General features: G+C 39.9%; 1 long non-coding RNA gene across 2 annotated transcripts in view; it reads left to right on the top strand.

The window, feature by feature from the left end:
- LOC122823417 overlaps positions 1-18,748 on the top strand; it is a 119,895-nt gene that overhangs the window by 11,785 nt on the left and 89,362 nt on the right. The window contains exons 2-3 of one of the 2 annotated variants that reach the window (XR_006369336.1): positions 14,427-14,559; positions 14,660-14,752. The exons of the other annotated variant lie outside the window; for it this stretch is intronic. This is a non-coding gene — a long non-coding RNA (uncharacterized LOC122823417). The remainder of the gene's footprint in view (positions 1-14,426; positions 14,560-14,659; positions 14,753-18,748) is intronic. 2 annotated transcript variants of the gene reach the window in all.

The raw sequence follows: 18,748 nt of genomic DNA, 5'->3' as shown, positions 1-18,748 counted from the left end.
CAAACTGCATGGGGTGTTTGACAACTGTCAAACAACACGGTGGACACCTTGTAGACACCGAGACGGACATTAACTCCCCTGTATCCAAAAATATTCTAGAGTCAACCGGAGCAGAGCTGAAGTTAACTCCTGAGTTGTGACACAACTATTGTATAAAGTTACTTAAAAAGCCGCTGCTTGAGAGAGTTAACTGTACAGTTCATCACCATATATATGGTGTCAACACGCCGACTGCACTGTATGTGCAATTTGGAGGTGTGTGCAGTGTGTTCAGCCTAGTTGGCTTTGATATTCTGTAACTGTTGTACATCTATGAACACAGAGGTCAAGCTACCGTTTGTTCTCAGACGTTCCCAGGTCCAAACAAAAGAGGAGCAGTGATCATCCATTCTCCGTTTTTGAACAATTTACCATTCCTTACACTTTTTAAGTACAGTGTTACTCTAACACTTACTCCTGCCCTTTGGCTTTATTATTATTTTTGTGTGATTTTGCTGCACTTATGCGCAAATTACTTTTATTTTTCTTTGTTTGATCACACTTATGGTGATCAAATCAGCTGAGGATTAAAAATCCTGGTTGAAATGTGAACTTTTAAGTTGAAACTCAATTGCAAGCACAGGAACTTGAGCGCAGAGTTTTCCACCGTCGCCTTCCTAAAATAATGGCATGTCTTTTTTCTTTTTAGCCAAAAGTGATTTTCAAAAAAAGTAATTTGTAAAAGAAAAAAAGAAAATGTCACTTTTGTTAAAAAAGTACTCAAGCCATTATTTTAGGAAGATAGTGACATGTAGTTTTTGCTTTCCATCTGTAGACAGACCTTAAAAAATTTAATTTTTGTAATTTTCTGCGAGTACAAATTTGCTTGAAAGCATAAATTGTCATCTGTGAATACACCAAGACAAAACTCACTGGCATTTCCGTTTACGAGGTATCAACATTAATTCACATTCTGCTTCACAAGGCACAACAAAATGTACATCCAATGGATTTTTTTTTAACCTTTTACACGCACACATTCGCAATCAGACAGCAGAACATTCCCAGTCGTTTTATTTCACAAAATTACAAAACTCTCTTCACAACCAGATTTACTGTCAGATTATACATGACTGGCGTTCTTAACTTTCCTGTGATGTGTGTTAATAGAACGAGGAGCATGCTACACCCTTCACAAACCGTTTTTTTTTTTTTTTTTACCTGTTAAAACATTAAATCCAAAACACAAATAAACTACCTAGCAAAAGTATTCACACCCCTCAAAGGTTTCCACCACACACACACGAGCCACTGCTGCGTTGATATAAAGCCATTTAGCTGCTCACGCTACTGAAAACGGTATAATCATCACAAGTAAACGACATGTTTTCAGTTTACTGTGTCTGGGTGTGGCTTCAACTCAAGCAGAGAACCTCGTTTCACTATTCCCTCTGTAAAGATGCTAATTTGAACTTTTCAGCTGTACAGTACATAATCCTGCAACCGCTTTGTGACGGCGAGACACTGAGAACCGCTCCTCTGCTTATCTGACTGTCAGGAGCTCCTGTGTCTCAGCAAATAACACAACCCTGATCTCGTTAAACGTCCCCGTGGTCTACCTCAGGGCTCTGTTCTCGGCCCAGTTTTATGTGCCCTTGGATAGATTTATGCAGTGGTTTTAGTGATGTCTGTCACCTGATGATATTCAAACGTATTCCTCTTTTAAGACGTCTCAGACCCAAAAGTTGAACTTCTCAACCAACTGTATTCCACACGTGAACCAGAGGTTAAACAATCTACAATTAAACTCAAGTAAAGCAGACCGTTGCTCCAGATAGTGCTATCCCTTTCATTAAGCATCACAAAGGCAATCCCGGCTAACTTGAGCTTACTTGAAAAATCTAGGAGTTATTTTTGACGTCTCTAGAACAAAATACCCAGCAACTTCTAAAGACCTGCTTGTTCCAGTTGCGTAACATTGTGTCGGTCTCAGCGCTGCTGGAGACGCGCTAAAAATGAAAGGCAGTTCTACAACGTATCGTCCGAGGAGAGCTGAATACAAAGACACACCACACCTCTCAGGTGTTTTTCTACTTGCTTCCGCTTCCCATTTATTCAGCTGTTTGTGTTTCCATATCACAGAAACGTGAGAAAAATGCCCACAAAGTGTTGTAGTTTTTCATTTGTAGTCGATAACGTAAAATCCACTTTTTTGAGCTCTACATCATGTTATAATGTTTTTCTGTCATCAAAACATACCTGGAGTGTTGCCTTGATTCTTTCACGCATGTTTGAGAAATCCTTTAATCTCCCGTGGCAACCATTCAGCTATGGGAAAGACCTGGATGGACCTAGCGCTGCCTTCGAGGACGAAGCTCCTCCTCAGGAGCTGCAGTTTCCAAGTTTCCAAGCTTCTGCCTCACAAAGCAGGACTGGATTCATGTTATCCTGACAGATATTGATAGAAATTGTTTTCTTATATGAAAAGAATTAAAAACGCGTCCATTGTTTGGTGCCTCGGTTTCCCAATTTCTGTCCAGTCTTGACAGCCAGCGAAATGAAGATTTTATTTCATAATGCTTTCCTCATGCTTTGTCGTTATTTCCCGTAAGAAGAACAATTCAAGATTTGTCTTCTTGAGGTTTTCACACATGAAACTGGTCAGAAATCGCCCTCAGGACGCCCTTCTTTCATGAATCGCCTTAGCTGTCATGCGCAGAAAAAGAGACACAACACGTCATACTACAGTGAACATTTAACAACAACCCATGCAGCAGATCCACATGACACCCACTGAAGCATGAAGGGCGGCGGATCTCACAAACACGCCGGCAGCCGAGCGTAACAAAAACCAGAGGAAAAACAAAGACGTGTCGGGGAAACTACCTCTGGAGTCGGCAAGTGTCACTTTGTAACATTTAGGATCACAGTTCACCCAGACCCACTAGATTGTTGGAGTGCGTGTGTGTGTGTGTCTGTGTGTGTGAAATGATCCTAGGCTTTGTGTCAGAAGGAGCATTAATGGACCCAGAGCGGCTGACCCCGCAGTTAGAGGTCACCCGGAGCGATGGGAGCCGTTTGGCCGAGCCCCAGGTCCCAGACTTGCGCTCCAACGTTATTTACTGCCGACTTGTCGAAATGCCGCGGCGCTCTTCGGTCGGATCCCTCAAGGAGAGCTTCGGAAAGTATGAACTTCACTTTGTTTGCAGATTTACTCCGGTGTTCTGCACACAGCCGGGCTCTCCGGTTGCACGTTTTGGCTCGGCTCCAGGAGATCATCCCAGGAGCGCCGATAAATCATTCCCCTGTGACCTTTTCACGTTTTGTCATGTTACAAGACTATCACTGCATTTTTATTTACTATTTTTATGGGATTTCAGGTTGGGTGTCCAAAACAAGCGTAGTGAGAGTGAAATGGAAAGAAATTCCAGGTTGGGTTTTTGCTGATTTTTCTGTGCAACCTAACTCCAAATGATTTGATTTGATTGATTTATTGATGTATATAGCGCTCAGCAACAACCGACTAAGGTGACCAAAGCACTATAATAGTAAAAACGCATCACAAGAAAAAGGAAACACAAAAACATCAAAGATAAGGGAAAATGCCACTAGATTTGCAACGCTACATTTCATAGTGTTCATAGCCTGTCTATAGAGAAAAATCTTTTTTTTCTTTTCAAAAACCATGCATTATTTTCCTTTTACTTCTTCATCATGCACCAGGCAAAATGTGAAAACCGCAACAATGAGCTCAGCCTTGACCCTGTGGCACTGAGATGGAACGCGGCGCGGCATTAACGTTCGTCTGTCCCTACGGGTTTCCCACCGCAGAGGTCAACTGACCCGGCTCTGGTGGCCAGTCTTTTTTTTTTTCTACTTCCTTATAAAAATTGACATCACTGGTTAATGTTTGGAGCATAAAGCTGCACAGGTGACGCCACAGTGCCGCCCTACCCTCAGGGCCACTGGAGCAACGTTACGGATCGGCGCTTCACGGTGTTTGTGCCTGATCCATTAAAACTCAGTGACTTGTCTCAGGATGGGCTGACGGCGGGAACATGACGAGCCGAACGGCTAACAGAACCGCAGCAATCCTAGAGATTTCTGTAAATTCCGATGTACAGGTGCTCAGAAAAATCTTTCCAACGCTACATTTCCGTCTCTCGCCCACAAACATTACAGGGCGGAGGCCGTGTTCGTGGCCTCCGCCCTGAACAATAGCGTCCCCTCACCATGACGGCACCACCAACGTGCCTGACCTTCAAAGTGCTGTGTTCACAGTTAAAATCAAATAAAAATAGATTTGCGCAATTTGACATCTCGAAAAGAAATCTGCTTGATGCAATCAGAAATTTTCAAAATAAAACTCGTTTGTCGATGACGGTTGGTGCTGAGGCGGCTTTTAAGTTGGCGTCGCTCGCAGTGGAAAAACGTTCACGGCATCACGAGTCACATGATCAACAACCAGACGTTGCCGCTGGCACAAAACGTGAAGAAGACAGGAAGTGGTTGGAGGATGATGGCGCAGTGTTTTTGTTTTTTAAACAAATTGTCACATAAACAATCTTATTCACATCTTATGTAATTGTTTCTTATTTACAGCATGACGTTCTGTACCAACAATGCAGATCTACGTAATTCCAGTCTATGTAGTAATTTTTCTACATTTGCTCTGCTTTAAGGGTTATTTAGCAACAACAAATGCAGTGTAAACAGATAATTAGAAGAATGCAATGTGAAGAAGATATTAAGTTATTTTTATTTGATTTGGGCTCATGATGTCATATTTAATCAAAATGACCAAATATGGAAACACAGTCAAGTACTGATTTTTCAGTTTTTAGTGACTGTCATCATTATTTATGAAATACAGTTTAAAATAAATATATATGCACTGATTTAAGTGTATGGGAACAAAATGGTGAGTTTGAAGGTAGGAAAACGGCGACAAGCTGTCGATATGAAGTTGGGATATAAATTGTCAAATTGACTCTCGGCCTCTGCCAAAGCAGCGCTCTGCACGAAAGCCAGAAATGATTTCAGTTTTATCTCATCAAAGCAACTTCTTTTCCATGTTTGATGTGTTCTTCGTGGCAAACTTAAATGAAATTCTCATGGCCGTTTTTGTTTTATTGCTCTTCCATAAAGTCCAGATTTATCCTGCCAACAGATTCTGCAACCTAAGCAGCGAGTCGCTGCAGCTGAACTGAAACTGAATCCCATACAAAAAAAAAGTGATGAAAACCGGGGCTAATTTTTCTCCCACTTTACTAGTATGTGTTTTTTGCAATTTTTATTGGTCTGTCATGTAAAGTTAAAACTAAATACAAAAATGTAATTTGCCTTTGCAACGAACTGTGAAAATGTTTAAAACGTATCCGGTGCTGAACAAATATTCACTGGAGAAGAGGAAAATTTGGGCAAAGATGTAATTCAGCCGCTTGGAAACCCAATTTAAATAAACGACGGATTGTCCAGTACACTGAATCTTTACTTATTTATCCTTAAATTTACAGATTACGTCCAAAATGAACCCAAATACTTACTTAATACTCGCATGAATTGTCACAGCAGCTGTGTTTAGCTCCTTAGTTACGAGCTAGCCAGCGGTCAGGCCTGAAATCAGAAGCTGAATCAGAAAGAAATCGGCGCTGACTGCTCAGGAACCACAGGTGATGCTCGAACATGTTCCTGGCTGGAAGTGTCTGCCGCCTACAAAATGCACTTACGCGTCACATTTCACTAAAGCCGGCCCAGCGGCTGGAGGACGCACATGGCAGCCGTGAACTTATAAACATGAGGCTTTTATTTAACGTAGACATTTATGTGACGGTGGGTGTGTGGCCTTTTAAATGTCATTTCCTTCACAGTGTGCCGCGCGCTTTCCAACAGTTTTCTTGTTGAAAACCCAAAAGCTAATTTTGTGAGCGGGTCGTTCAGAGCGTGGAGTTTTCACCGCTGACGTCCCGCTAACCCACCGAGATGGGGGAAATGCTAACTTACCACAAAACGCTCAGAGGCTTCCTCCCGCCAACACAACGCAGCTATCCTCATTCTGGAACCGACAGTAAAGCACAGAGTGGTTTCTCTGTGAAGGTTCATCCAGAAAAACAAAACAAAAAAACAATAAAAATGAAACATAGTAACCAAACTTTGTAAATAACCAAATTTTCTTCTTTTTTCTTCTTCTTTTTCTTGTTGCTTGATTACATCATTTGACTTGGTCATTCAACTCCTCGAGTTAATGCTAACGAGGACGAGCCATGGAAAGGCACATGGGACAAATGAGTCACCATTTTATAGGCAGATGAGGGAAACAAACATCACCAGTGGATTCAGTTTTCTCTACGGATCATAACTGAGGAAAAACCGATTTCTGTACATGTCTTCCAAAAGTTCATTATCCATTTTACACACAGGGAGAGAAAAAAGCCAGCTGTGGTTCCCCCAGTAATGCAGGGAACAAAGTACAGAAGTCATGTAAACAGCTTTACTGAGCAAACAGTGATTACAATATTGTTAACCTGATTGTGACATAATGTCGTACAAGTTTAAAGTGTCATTTTTGTTATAAAAACTTTTATTAAGTAAACTTCAACTTTTTCTGATGAATTACCCTTACAATGAGGTTATTTTACATTTTCTTCCAGTAAGATTAATAAATAGGTTTTGTTTGTTGTACATTGAGTTTCAAAAACAAAACCAAAAAACATTTCACTTAAAGGCAACTTTAAAACAAAAGTTTCCATAATGAAAAAAAAAAAGCCTTACACATCTGATGTACATATTTTTCCAAACACATTAGCTTTATATTGATAACCAATAAGAATGTCTGAAAACATTTAGACATTTTTTCTTTTTTTTGACTATTATTACATCACACTACATTCAACCTCTATTTCAGGTGTACATCTAGAGAAACATTCAGATTCAGTTTTATAAAACACATTTATTTACCAGATGCGTTCAAGCAAACATTATTTCACAAAACAAAAACATTTAACTTTCTGTGACTTACAGAACTGCTATGTAAAATTTACTATAATTTTTTGTCTGATATTATACTTTATGATAGTCGTAGATAAACACCACTATCATATTGTATCACTGATATTGTACAGTTTTGTTGTTTTGACTGAATTTCTCCGGGTTTTTTTCTTAAACATTTTTTAACAGAATGTCAACACGTATAAATCAGCCTGTTGACTGTGGAAGTTTATGACAGCAGAACTAGAAAAATAACACGTAAGTTCACGTTGCTTGTTTGAGTCAAGCTTTATAAAACTGTGAAGCCTAAAAGGCTACAAATAGCCCACAGAATATCTTTTACACTGATGAGATCAAAGTAGGTTTGATGCACACCTGAAATCTCAGCGGACCGGCTCCATCGCCTCAGCTGTCAGCCAGGATTTTAGTTTGAGTTTTAATTTGGGCCTTACAATCCCATGCCTTTTCTTTCTTCCCGCAGGAAGCAGCCAGCCTGTAGATCCTGAGTGATTCCCCGGAGACCATTGCATTTTTTCCCCCTGCATTAGCAGTATTCCAGTCCTGATTGTTTCTCATATTTATGATCATTTATTTTTTAAATCTTGGTCCAGTGTTTTAGCTAACGCTGCCAGTGCAGCATTCCGACAAAGAAAATGTTCACTGGGATCACAAATACTGGGAATCAGATTGATCTTTAGCATGCTGATGTCAGTGATTGATTTTAGACGTTCAGTTCTTAAAATTTACTAAAAGTTACATCAATGCACACTTTAATGCTATGTCCGTGTTCATATATTACATGATTATTCCTGACCTTTAGATGTTTCTCTTAACTTCCTACTTACTCCTCTTTAGTGACTCAGACATCCTCCCTTGTACAAACCCCATGAAAATATGTTTTCCATTTTGGGATGTTTAGTCAAGAGTTGTGTGTTAAATGGTTGCATGAAGGGAGAGGAACAAGAATATCCCTATTAGTGGGAATGTGTCAGTGCAAAGCAAACCTTCAAACTGGAAATACACTGATCATACATACAAACTTTAATGCGCCGCGGTTAACTGTGTGTCATGTAAGGGCTGTGAAGAGGCCTGCAAATAAAATAACAATAGTATTCTACATAGACAGAAAAGTTAAAAGACAGTACTTGATGCTAAAGAATCAAACTTTCACCCATCATTTTCCAAAGCAGTTCTTGGTTATGAGACTTGAAGAGATCATTTGCTTTCTGCTGGTGATCAGATAGATTAATTTCAGAATGAAAATTGTTATAAATTTGACCGGGGGAACCAGATAAGTTGAGTTTTGGTAACAAAATGCTTCACAAGCTGTAGATTCAACATAATACATCAGTATCATCAGCGTAGGATTGAACATCTGGTTCAGAAGAAGGAGGATGCTTGTTAGAGACTCTTAGAACACTGAATAAAAAAAAAATCCACAATTTTACCTGATGAACACAAACATGTATAAAGTCATCCAAGTCTTCCTTCTTTGCAAAAATTGTGTGGCATTACTAACCTTTATTTACATTATCTAGAAGTAAGTTGGTAGAGTGTGACAGGCTGAAGACAGCGCAGCAACAATGGTGCCAAGGAAACCGTAGGACAAAATGTTTTTCTGGTTTGAAAGCATAACTTTTGAATCTTTGGTCTAATAAAACTTTCTTCTCACAGCTAAATATTGATAAACACAAACAAAACAAAAAAACAGGTCCAGGGTTGGATCCCTGGGGAACACCTGCAGCCCCATTGTTGACTAGAAGAAAACTCTTCCACTTTCTTGTTTTTAAGTTTCAAAAATGATTTCCAAACCACCCGAACTCATGTTCATGAACTCATGTCAACATAACACTGACAAGGTTTTGCTTTCGCAATGCATGATTCACTGTAAAAACACCTTAGAAAGACAATAACTAAAGGAAAGGTTTGAGATTTAAAGCTGCTTTAACGGTGTGAAGCCCATGTTCATATATTACATGATTATTCCTGGATTAATCTTCTTGTAAGCGCCTGCCTGTTGTTGTTTAGCTTAATAAAATTGCATATTTTACCTTACTCAGTGGAAACACAATGCCATAAACGTTCCTCCATTCTTAGCATTAATGTACAGTTCAAATTGTGGAGCGATGAATGTGTTGGGTCTTTTCCCAACGCTGCATTTTCCCACGTACTGTAAACTGCCCTCTGAGCCTGACAGGAGCCATAGGGTGCCCTGTAAAAAGATCAGGGGTTATGAGCTGCAGTGTGTGGCACAGCTTAGGCCCTGTTATTAAACACATATTTCCATATTGTGCACAAATGAGTTTAGCATCGAGACTCCAACGGTAGGAGGGGGGGGGGGTTGAGTTAAGATTATCCACGTGGCAACCAGTAAGCGATAGAAGAAGAGACTAGAAGACTCGGTTGTGCAACCAGGCGTTCAGGGAGGCCGCTCGGGTCATCTGGGATCGGTTAGCGCCATCCTGGATGGAGGCTGTGCTGCTGCTGTTTAACTCGACGCCAGCTGGACCAGGACCAGTGCACAGAGGAGACAGTCTGCCTCCTTATAGACGGGCAGAAAAGACCTGAACGGCAGAAGAGGACCCAGAAAATTGGGAGATTTTAGAAAATGTTGGGCAAGAGAGAGCGCTGAGACCAAGGTCTATTTTCCAAAGGAGGCTGTGGATTGAGGCCAAGCTCCAAATGTTCTTTGGGCAGTTTTACACAATAGGAAACATACTCATGCTGTGATTTTTAAAGGGATTCGTAAGCATCTGCAGTAATAATGCCTTTAAACCTTTTATACAGTCATTACCATTTGGTAAGAGAGCTACCTGGTGCCCTTCAGGAGGACAGCAGAATGATGTCAGACAGACATCGCCTGAGCTTGGAAAATCTAAGATACTTGGTAGGATTAGGACTCGGGACCAAATCTGGTCAGTTTTCATGTTTACTTTTGCAGCCTTAGGGTCAGAACATGTGAATGCAGTTCTATCAATCTTGCCACTTTTAGGTGGTAGATTGAAAATTTCTTCTGGATGTGTTCAGGCAAAGGATGTTTTATAACCAACTCTTCAACTTCACTGTAAGATTTCTCATTAAAATCACACAAAATATTCCAGAATACTTTCTAACTAAATATTTTTGCTTGGATCTAAGTATTTAATTTCCTGGCTAAGTTTTTAGCTTGCTAATTAAAAAAGTTAGTTTGAAAGTGACATTTACAAATGAATAAATATGGTGGAAAGATGAAGAAGCCCAATTTCTTTCAAACTAAACTTTTTAGTTAGTGAGCTGAATAAATAGCTCCAATGTAAAAAAAAATTGCTTGATAACTAAATATTTAGTTGGAAGCTAAATATTTAGCTTCCAAATTGAAGCAATTGAATTTTTAGGAGCTAAATGTTTAGCACCTAAATATTTAGTTTGCTGACTAAATATTTAGCCTATTTAGCTCACTGGCCAAATATTTAGCTTGCTAGCTAAATGTGAAGCTTGTTTAGCTTACTCACTAAATATTTAGTTTGACAAAAGTTTTAGCTTGTTTAGCTTACCAATTGAGTATTTAGTTTGAAGCTACATATTTTGTATCTTATCTAAATATTTAACTTCCTAATGACAATTTTGGTGTGAAACTGTGCTAATTATAAACTAGCATGACTAGCATGGTGGAAATATGACTGAAAAATGAACCACCACTTTTTTTCCTCTTATGAACGAATAAATAATCTAAATTATAGCTGTTAATTTTTTGACTTTGTTAGCTCATAAGCGGCAACCCAAATCCAGCTTCTGTAAACCATAACAATGAGAGATATATTCCCACTGTCATGAAAAATTCCTCCTGCAGAGGGATGTATTTTTTTTTTTTTTCATTAAGACATATTGCTGTGGCAATCATTCAGAAAGAAATCTTTCTGCAGGCAACTGTCTGGGCTTTTGTCCAAAGGTTGCAAACCAAACGCTCAGTCCATGGCTCTTACTCTTGACTTTGATGAATCGATCCTGATGGCTAATCACTATCTTCCGAGTAAAACGCTTAGAAAGAGAAAAGCTTAAAATCTGGACATTTCTTCTTGTGCTATTAGTCGAAGATTACTCTTATATTACAAGTCAAAGTGATTTTCTTAATTGCAACACTGACTGCTGCAGTTGATGTATTGGCTGGTATGATTTTCCAATCTCAGTCACTGAGAATTTTCATGGTGGGTAATCATCCAAATCTCCTCAGTATAAATCTGTCCCTGGGTTGTGTTTGAGCCAGACTGCCTTGTTGGCTGGATGTCGTACAAGATACTATCTGGACAATAGACGGAAGAGTCTGTTGACACACAGGCATACACAGCGGAGATATTGTATTGCTACTAAAGGAAAAGACTAAAGAAGAAACAAAGGAAAGGTCTTCACACTATTTAGCAAATTTAATATGCTTATCTGGCATATTAAAGTTTCCAGCTGTTACAAGTAGGGAATAAAAACAGGCTTATTAACTTTTAGGGCAGTAGTTTAGTTCAGCATACACATAAAATATAGGCCACGGGTAGAGATACAGAACTGTACGACCAAATTAGCAGGAAAAAGACAGGAACTAAAAACATACGGTGGTAAAGTAATGGAAAGTTCCTTTTCTTTGGGGAATCCTCAGAGGGCATTCAGTAAATAAAACGACTGAATCTCAAGAGGTCAACAGAAGTAGTTTCTGATCAAAATGTCTCTTTTGATCCAATGATTATTGGTTTTTCATTCCATCATTCAATTCAAAGGGAAATGTTATTGTGACCCATGTCATCTGAACAAAAAGCAATGAATGTCATCTGTCACTAGCTGCGCTTCCTTTTATGAATATGTGTGAAACTTTATCAATATTCCACTAATTTCAGTGTTAAATAAACTCTCCTGAATACGTTTGTTCATAAGTCATTAGAAAATACGCCAGTCCATGATACTCAAACTACTTCCTGTCTTCTTCTTGTTTGTAGTTTATGTCAGTGGCAGCATTTGTTCGTTGTCATGTGTCTCGTGTTTCCATTGCGGTTTTCCGAAATAAATCAATTTTGAAATGACAAAACCCCCCCCCAAAAAAACAACAACAAAAAAAACCACCACGTCCAAGCTCCATATTTTTTTGTCAAATGACTTTGTTCAAAATTGCCGTCTTTTCTGTAAGCAAATTTATTTTTGATGTCAAATTGAGCAATTTAGTGTTCAGTGGAAACCCAGCTACTGTGTAGGAATTTTTGCCCGTTATTTGCAGAATCGTTTTATTTCAGCTACATCAGAGGGAAGACATCATGACTCCCTCACAAATGACAAGTTGTAAAGCAGCAAAGCAGTACCAGTCCATCACACCACCACCTCCATGCTTGAATATTACTGCGTCCTTTTTCTGAAATGCTGCTACAGCAACAGAAACCACGACTTCCAAACAATCGGCATCATTAGGCACTGAAAGTTTTCTTGAAATTCTTGGAAACAATAAGCATGTTTTTGGCAAATGTGAAATGGGCATTGGTGTTGTTTTTGGTTAGCAGTGGTCTTTTTTCTTTATTGTTGAATCATGAACACAGCAGGCCAGTGAGGCACGCAGTGTTTTAGATGTTCTGGGTTGTTTTATGATTTCGTGGATCAGTCTCAATTGGTTTCGAATTTTATTACATCAAATGTGCCGTATTCCTTTTGTTGAGCCGACTTCACGATGTCAACTGAGGTTCCACGCTCAACAACATTATAAACGCAACACAATATGGACGCCATCTAGTCGTATTTTTCCTCTCAGGTCAGTTATGAAGATGTAGTGCAGTCCAGTCGAAACTCAAATGTGGGCAACAAGCTTTCAACAAGCTTCCCTGACAACGTTTCTGGCAGTTTGTCCAGAATTTTATTATTACTTTTTTTTTTTTTAGAGTATGCATATCGATTGTTGCCTTAGCTGCGTTGGTGACCTGTCCCAGGCAATCTCGTTAGGTGAACATTCTGGATGTTGGCATGGCGACACATGGCGTGCGGTGGTGGGGCCAGTTGGATGTACAGCCAAACTCGGCGAAGTGTCTTTGGAGACCGCTTACGGCGCTAAAAAGAACACTGAATTCCCGGAGTCGGCGTGCCAGTTGCGCGCTCCCCCGATACTTGCTGTGGGAAATTTAGGGTTGCCACACTGTAAAATCCAGCAGTACATCTTAATAACAGAAATGAGCTGAAATAACTCAAACTTAGGAACATGTTGTGGTCACTCATTTCCATCAATTAAAGGAACTCAGATTTTTCTCTTTTTTAAAAAAAAATAAATAAATAACCCGTTTAAATGCAATAAAACCTTTAGGGCATTTTAAGTAGTGACACATAATTCACTTTGGTTCCCTTGATTCATTTTTCTGTAGATTGACATTGTTAAAAGTGAAAGCCCTGTTGGGTATAGACTGTCGAATAGTTTCTGACAATAATATTTTTATATTATTGTGACTTTTTGTCTACAAAATCAAAATGTGGGTAACATGTAAAGAAAGAAATCCAAATATGAAATATGTTTTAATGATATGCTAGTTACATAAAGAAACAAGCAGAAAAATATAAATAGGCAATCCTAAATTGTTCACTTAAATTAAAGAACTAGGCCTTATTTTAGTGGTTTTAGTGAATTTTCTTGTTTTCGTAGCTCTGAGCAATAAAATACTGTATTTTTACAGTGGCTCTGTTTTTTACTCCATGCAATGTCTTAAACCTCATTACAGCTGCTCTGGCAGACCATCCAGGAGATTATGAATGAATCATTTATTGATTTGATAAACCTTTTTTTTATTTATTTTTTCCAAACAGAGAGACGTCGCGTCGAGGACGAAGCTGCACTGGAACAGACTGACCACAAATCACTGGTTCAGTCTGGAAACTAAGAAGTTCAAAGTTTTCACAAACTTTGAAATGAAATACATTGACAGGTTGTTCTTTTAGATGAAAAAATAAATGTTCGGATGTGGGCACGCTTCCGTTAATCTGCTAACAGCGGAGCTAAGTTTTTGTTGAGCGCTTTATTGTTTTTGCTAACTTTCAAAACATTAATGAACTTACTTTCGCCTTAATTGATCTTCCTGGATACATTCTGAAGTGCTTATTTACTTTGCTGTTTTGTCAACTTGCAACTGAATAAAGGTTGGAGTTTGTGTTGACGTTTTGGTTAGCCAGTAGAAATCTGTGATTTTACCGTCTGTAGTAGATTAGCCTGATAAAAACCAGCCAGTTGTTCTACGTTTTGCTTCTTATGGAAAGTCTGGACCCTTGTTTATTGAGGTGAGGTCTCTGTTGAAGTCTTGAATCTGATTTTACCCAATAGCTGATGTTTGTCTGTTATGTACCTGATGTGCAAGCTCGATAAAGCTTACTAGAAATTGTGTGCCCAGTAAAGAACCCTGTGTGTATTAGCACCACAACATCTTTGCCAGTCATAAAATGCTTTAAACATTCCTCTTTCTCTGGCTTTAATCACTCAGTATTTGGAAGCTTGACCAACGCAGACTGAATGGCTTCTTTCACTTCCTCTGCTGCCATTGCCAATCTACAACCGTGGCACAAAAAGTGGGAATGAGCCATGTGCAACGCGTGTGTCAGCTTACACCTCCAGAAGTAGGTAGTTGTGCTCCTGCATGTGGACCAAAACTCTAAAACCGTGCAGAAAAATGACTTGGTCCTTCACAACTGCTCCTTCTGTTTGTTTATTGGCCAGGTTGAAATTCAACCAAAGAAATCAAGCTCAATGGGAGAATTCCCAGACTGGGCACTGACGGGAGATGAGAATTGAGCAGAACCGCGTGGAAAGGTGATGACCAGACTAGAGGTAGATGCAACGTTAATTGCTCCATGCCGTCCAAGTGACATTGTACTTTGGCACCAGATTTTTTGGGGCTTTTGCCCTTTCTGCCCCTCTCATTACATGCACCTCCAGGAGACAAATTCCTTGTTTTTCTATAGCAGTTTGTCCCCCACAGTTTTCTTTTAGTTAACAACTGCAGTCAATGCTAGCATGGAGAGAGTGAGCCATGTGTGTCTAATGACCACAAACCTTTGCGCTAACCTGCTGGCACCATCCTGTATGCTTTAATATCTGCAACCGGTAATCCTCTGGCACTACTGACCATCTATCGTCATTCCGTTTATGATGCGTGTGCCTGACTTACTCACAGCAGACAAACAGGCTGACGTTGTCAGTAATAAGTCAGTAAAACCTGAACCTTAGGGTGGGACCCAGGGTAGGAGGTTGTTGCCCTGTTAAACTTAACGAGCTCTAGTATCTTTTACTGGCAAATTTTCACCTGCCTGGGCTGGAGTTTGAACGCTGAAGACCGTCGTCTCCTTTCCAAATGCTGCTGCTACTGCGTTTCATTAATGAAGGGATGACGCAAGTGTGCATGGTGTATGAAGGTGTGAACAGTTGCTTGTTTTTTTATGGTACCTCAGTCCCTATGGTGTCACTTCTTCAAGCTAACTCCTTTAAATCTGGAGGGGAAAAACACTTTGTGCTTTGGACTTATGTTCATCTCATCAGTGAACACGGTTACCTGACACGTTATGATATATATTGCCTTGCCAGTATTCATTACTACTGAACATTTCGACTTCATTTTGTCGCTACAAACTTCAATGTGTTTTTTGTTTTTTTTTTGCGGTTGGCTGAGGGTTATGTAATACATCAACATGGAGTCGTACGTAACTGTGAAAAAATGATTTAAGGGTTGAGTCATGCATTTGTATTCGATACGTTGCAGAGCCACTTTTCACTTGTTATAGCTGCAAGTCTATAACAAGTGTGTGCCTCTGCCAGGTGATTTTGTTTTCCTCAATCTTCTTTGCTAAATACCTTAATCTCAATTGGATGGAGAATGTCAGTTTTGTTTTGTTTTTTTTTTAGTTTCTGATATGGATTTGGGTGTGAACATTGACTATGCACTGATCTGAACAAGGGGTATCAAACTTCAGTTCACAAGAGCCAGGGTCCTGCAGCTTTTTAAATGTGTGCTCGGACTAACGCACCTCAATCAAACATCTGAATTCTCACTGTCTATTACCCATGATTCATAGCCCCTTCTCCACTGGCATGGCTTTAACTGGTTCTTCTTCGGTCGGTCCTTGCCAAATTCGTCTCCAGTTGCTGATCCTGTATGATTCCTACCCGTTTTTTATTAATTTTCTTTTGGAACCGCCTCAAGGGAGGTTATAAGTCAGGCCAAACTAGATATTACGTCCTAGTAATTTGATTGGCAACAGACTGAATTCGCTGATAGGCCAGTGGATTTACGTCACTGTATGAACGAAGGCAGTACTTGTACATACAGTGTCGACTGGACGGGTCAAGCCACAACAAACAAGTGTCCCGACATTGTTTTGTCGGTACAAAACACCCGAGGACACGGTTCGAGCACACTCGTGGTCTAGACCGTTCTGGTGGAGTTCTGGCTGCGTTTAGGGTCACTGGAAAGTGAGCCACTTTCTAAGTATCAAGAAGTAAAACATGCCCACGGTGTGACGCCAACACCAACACGTTTTACCGTAGGTATGGTGTGTTCAGCGTGGTGTGTAGTGTAGGTTTTCCCCAGTTGACATTTTGTCAGCAGGCCAAAAAGCTGTAAACAGGACTTTTTAAATGGCGTCCCTTCAGCCAGTGACTTTCTTCTTGACAGATTTGAAAAGTCAATGAGTTGCAGTCGTTTGATCACATTCTCCCTCAGGAGTTGTAAATCTCTGCAGCTCCTCTAGAGTTACCTAGAGACTTTTTGGATCCTTCTCTGATAAATGTTCTCCCTCTCTGGCCAATTAGTTTAGGTGTACAGCCACATCTTAGTAGGGTAACTCTTCAGCTGCACCAGAAAACGACTGGATAGAATAGCACCATTTGAGATGTTCAAACCTTGGGATATTGTTCATAACCTAGCGCTGTGTCACTGTGTCTGAAATGATGTTGAGACTGTGCCAAACAAATCTTTCAGCATCTCAGTGACATTTTAGATGCCTTTAATTCAAACAGCAGTTCCCAGGTGGCTGTAAAACAAGAAGCAAAAAAATGAAGATACACCTATTTTTTTTTAAGGCAAATTTTTTAAATGTTTATGAAGTTGACATAAGTTTTAAACTTTAAAAAACAAACAAAAGAATTACAGTATGGCATAGAACCAACCCGAAAAGAAACGAAAACCAGAAATCAACACAAGACCTTACTAAATCCAGCGAAACAATCCAATTAAATATAATCAAAACAACAAACCCAACAAAATACCAGGACTGCTTGTTAAGAGGAAAGCATGAGCAGCCATTTGGTGTGAGGAGCTGCCATGTTTAAATAGGCTGGGAGCCTTGGCCCAGGTGCTCCACACACACTTTACCTGAGAAATAAAGATAGTTGATCAGGAGGAGACGGGAGTCGTCACAACCCGCTTTAAGACGTCGTTCCTGGCCTTGTCTGATTTGGTCCTCAGTCTTCACTTATGCTGTTTGATCCCCGATGTTCCCTACGAAACCATTGAGATCAGCACAGAAGAGGTTAAATTACACATACGTGGACTCTAATTACTAATTAGATGATTTCTCAAAGCAATTGGGCTTTCTGGGTTTTGTCAGCTCATACCAGTCGAAGCTTGTGTACAAATTCAAAGCAACGTTTTCACATTTATTTTTCCATATTTTTGCAGATTTCTGAAGACCACAGTCTTTCCTACGTGTCACGCACTTGTTTGCTTTGGTCTTTTACACTAAATAAAGTGCAACAAGGTTTGCTGTTGTCATGACAAAAGTTGACTTAGAGCTACAAGTCACTGTTTTATTAGTTTTACGAATGTCAAAAATACTAATATATCCAGGTGACTGAAATTGTTTATGAAGTACCAGTCAGCTTTTAGTTATTGTTTAGTGAGCCTGAGAAGCTGACATACCTACAGGCACAATCCTATTTGACCTGCAGTTGCAGTCCAGAAGCAACATTTATTTTCCTTGGCACTGAGGAAGTGGGCAACGCAATAGATGTAGCGCTTAGATGGTTTCCACTGTGCATATCAATGTATATTAAAGTATATTTGGTGTTTAACCTTACAAGCGTCTTTATAGAGGGTGCTTCAGGTATTTGTGGATTGTTGCTATTAGTGAGCGTTCTGGGAGTCCACTGTAATTGGCAGGTGTGAACAGATGGACTGAACACTTTCCACTTGTAATGAATCAACCAGCAGAAGCAGAAAGACTCTTCAAATGGCAATCGTCACAGCGCCAAGAACCACACAAAACTTTTTTTGTTTGGTGGGGGTGGGGAGGATAAAATGTATCCATTAAAAACAAAACTGAACCGGACCAACGAGTGTTAATCAGAAGTTGCCCCTGTGGTTTCATTCCCAGAGATTCTAAGGAGAGAGGTCACAAAGTGTGCATGGGAGCAAGAGAAACGCTGCGGTTTGTATTCTGGCTGTTAGACGGTGACACATCTGTTTAATAATTACTTCCCAATTCCCAGACACAGTGGATCAGTGTTTGTGTTGGCTGACTGCAAAGCTAAGGTGAAGACTGACGTGCGGCTTTGCCAGTGATGGACGGCAGGTTGCGCTGACTGAAAAAACATCTGCTAGAAACTGTCAGTAGCATGGCCTTTAATTAAAGGGAGCTGGAAATTTACAGTGGTGCAAAGGTGAAATGTTCTAACTCCGCATCGGGGTAAATTTATGCCGTTTCGGAGAAACGGCGCTTTTCTATGCGCCGACTGTTACCTGTAGAGTCATCTCTCTCTCTGTAATTATTTGTGGAAAACTCATTAATTGCTCATCCACCTGAGGATTAGTAC

Source organism: Gambusia affinis, linkage group LG20 (genome assembly GCF_019740435.1).
Source record: "Gambusia affinis linkage group LG20, SWU_Gaff_1.0, whole genome shotgun sequence".
NCBI lineage: Eukaryota > Metazoa > Chordata > Actinopteri > Cyprinodontiformes > Poeciliidae > Gambusia > Gambusia affinis.
This window is presented reverse-complemented; position numbering and strand designations above follow the sequence as displayed.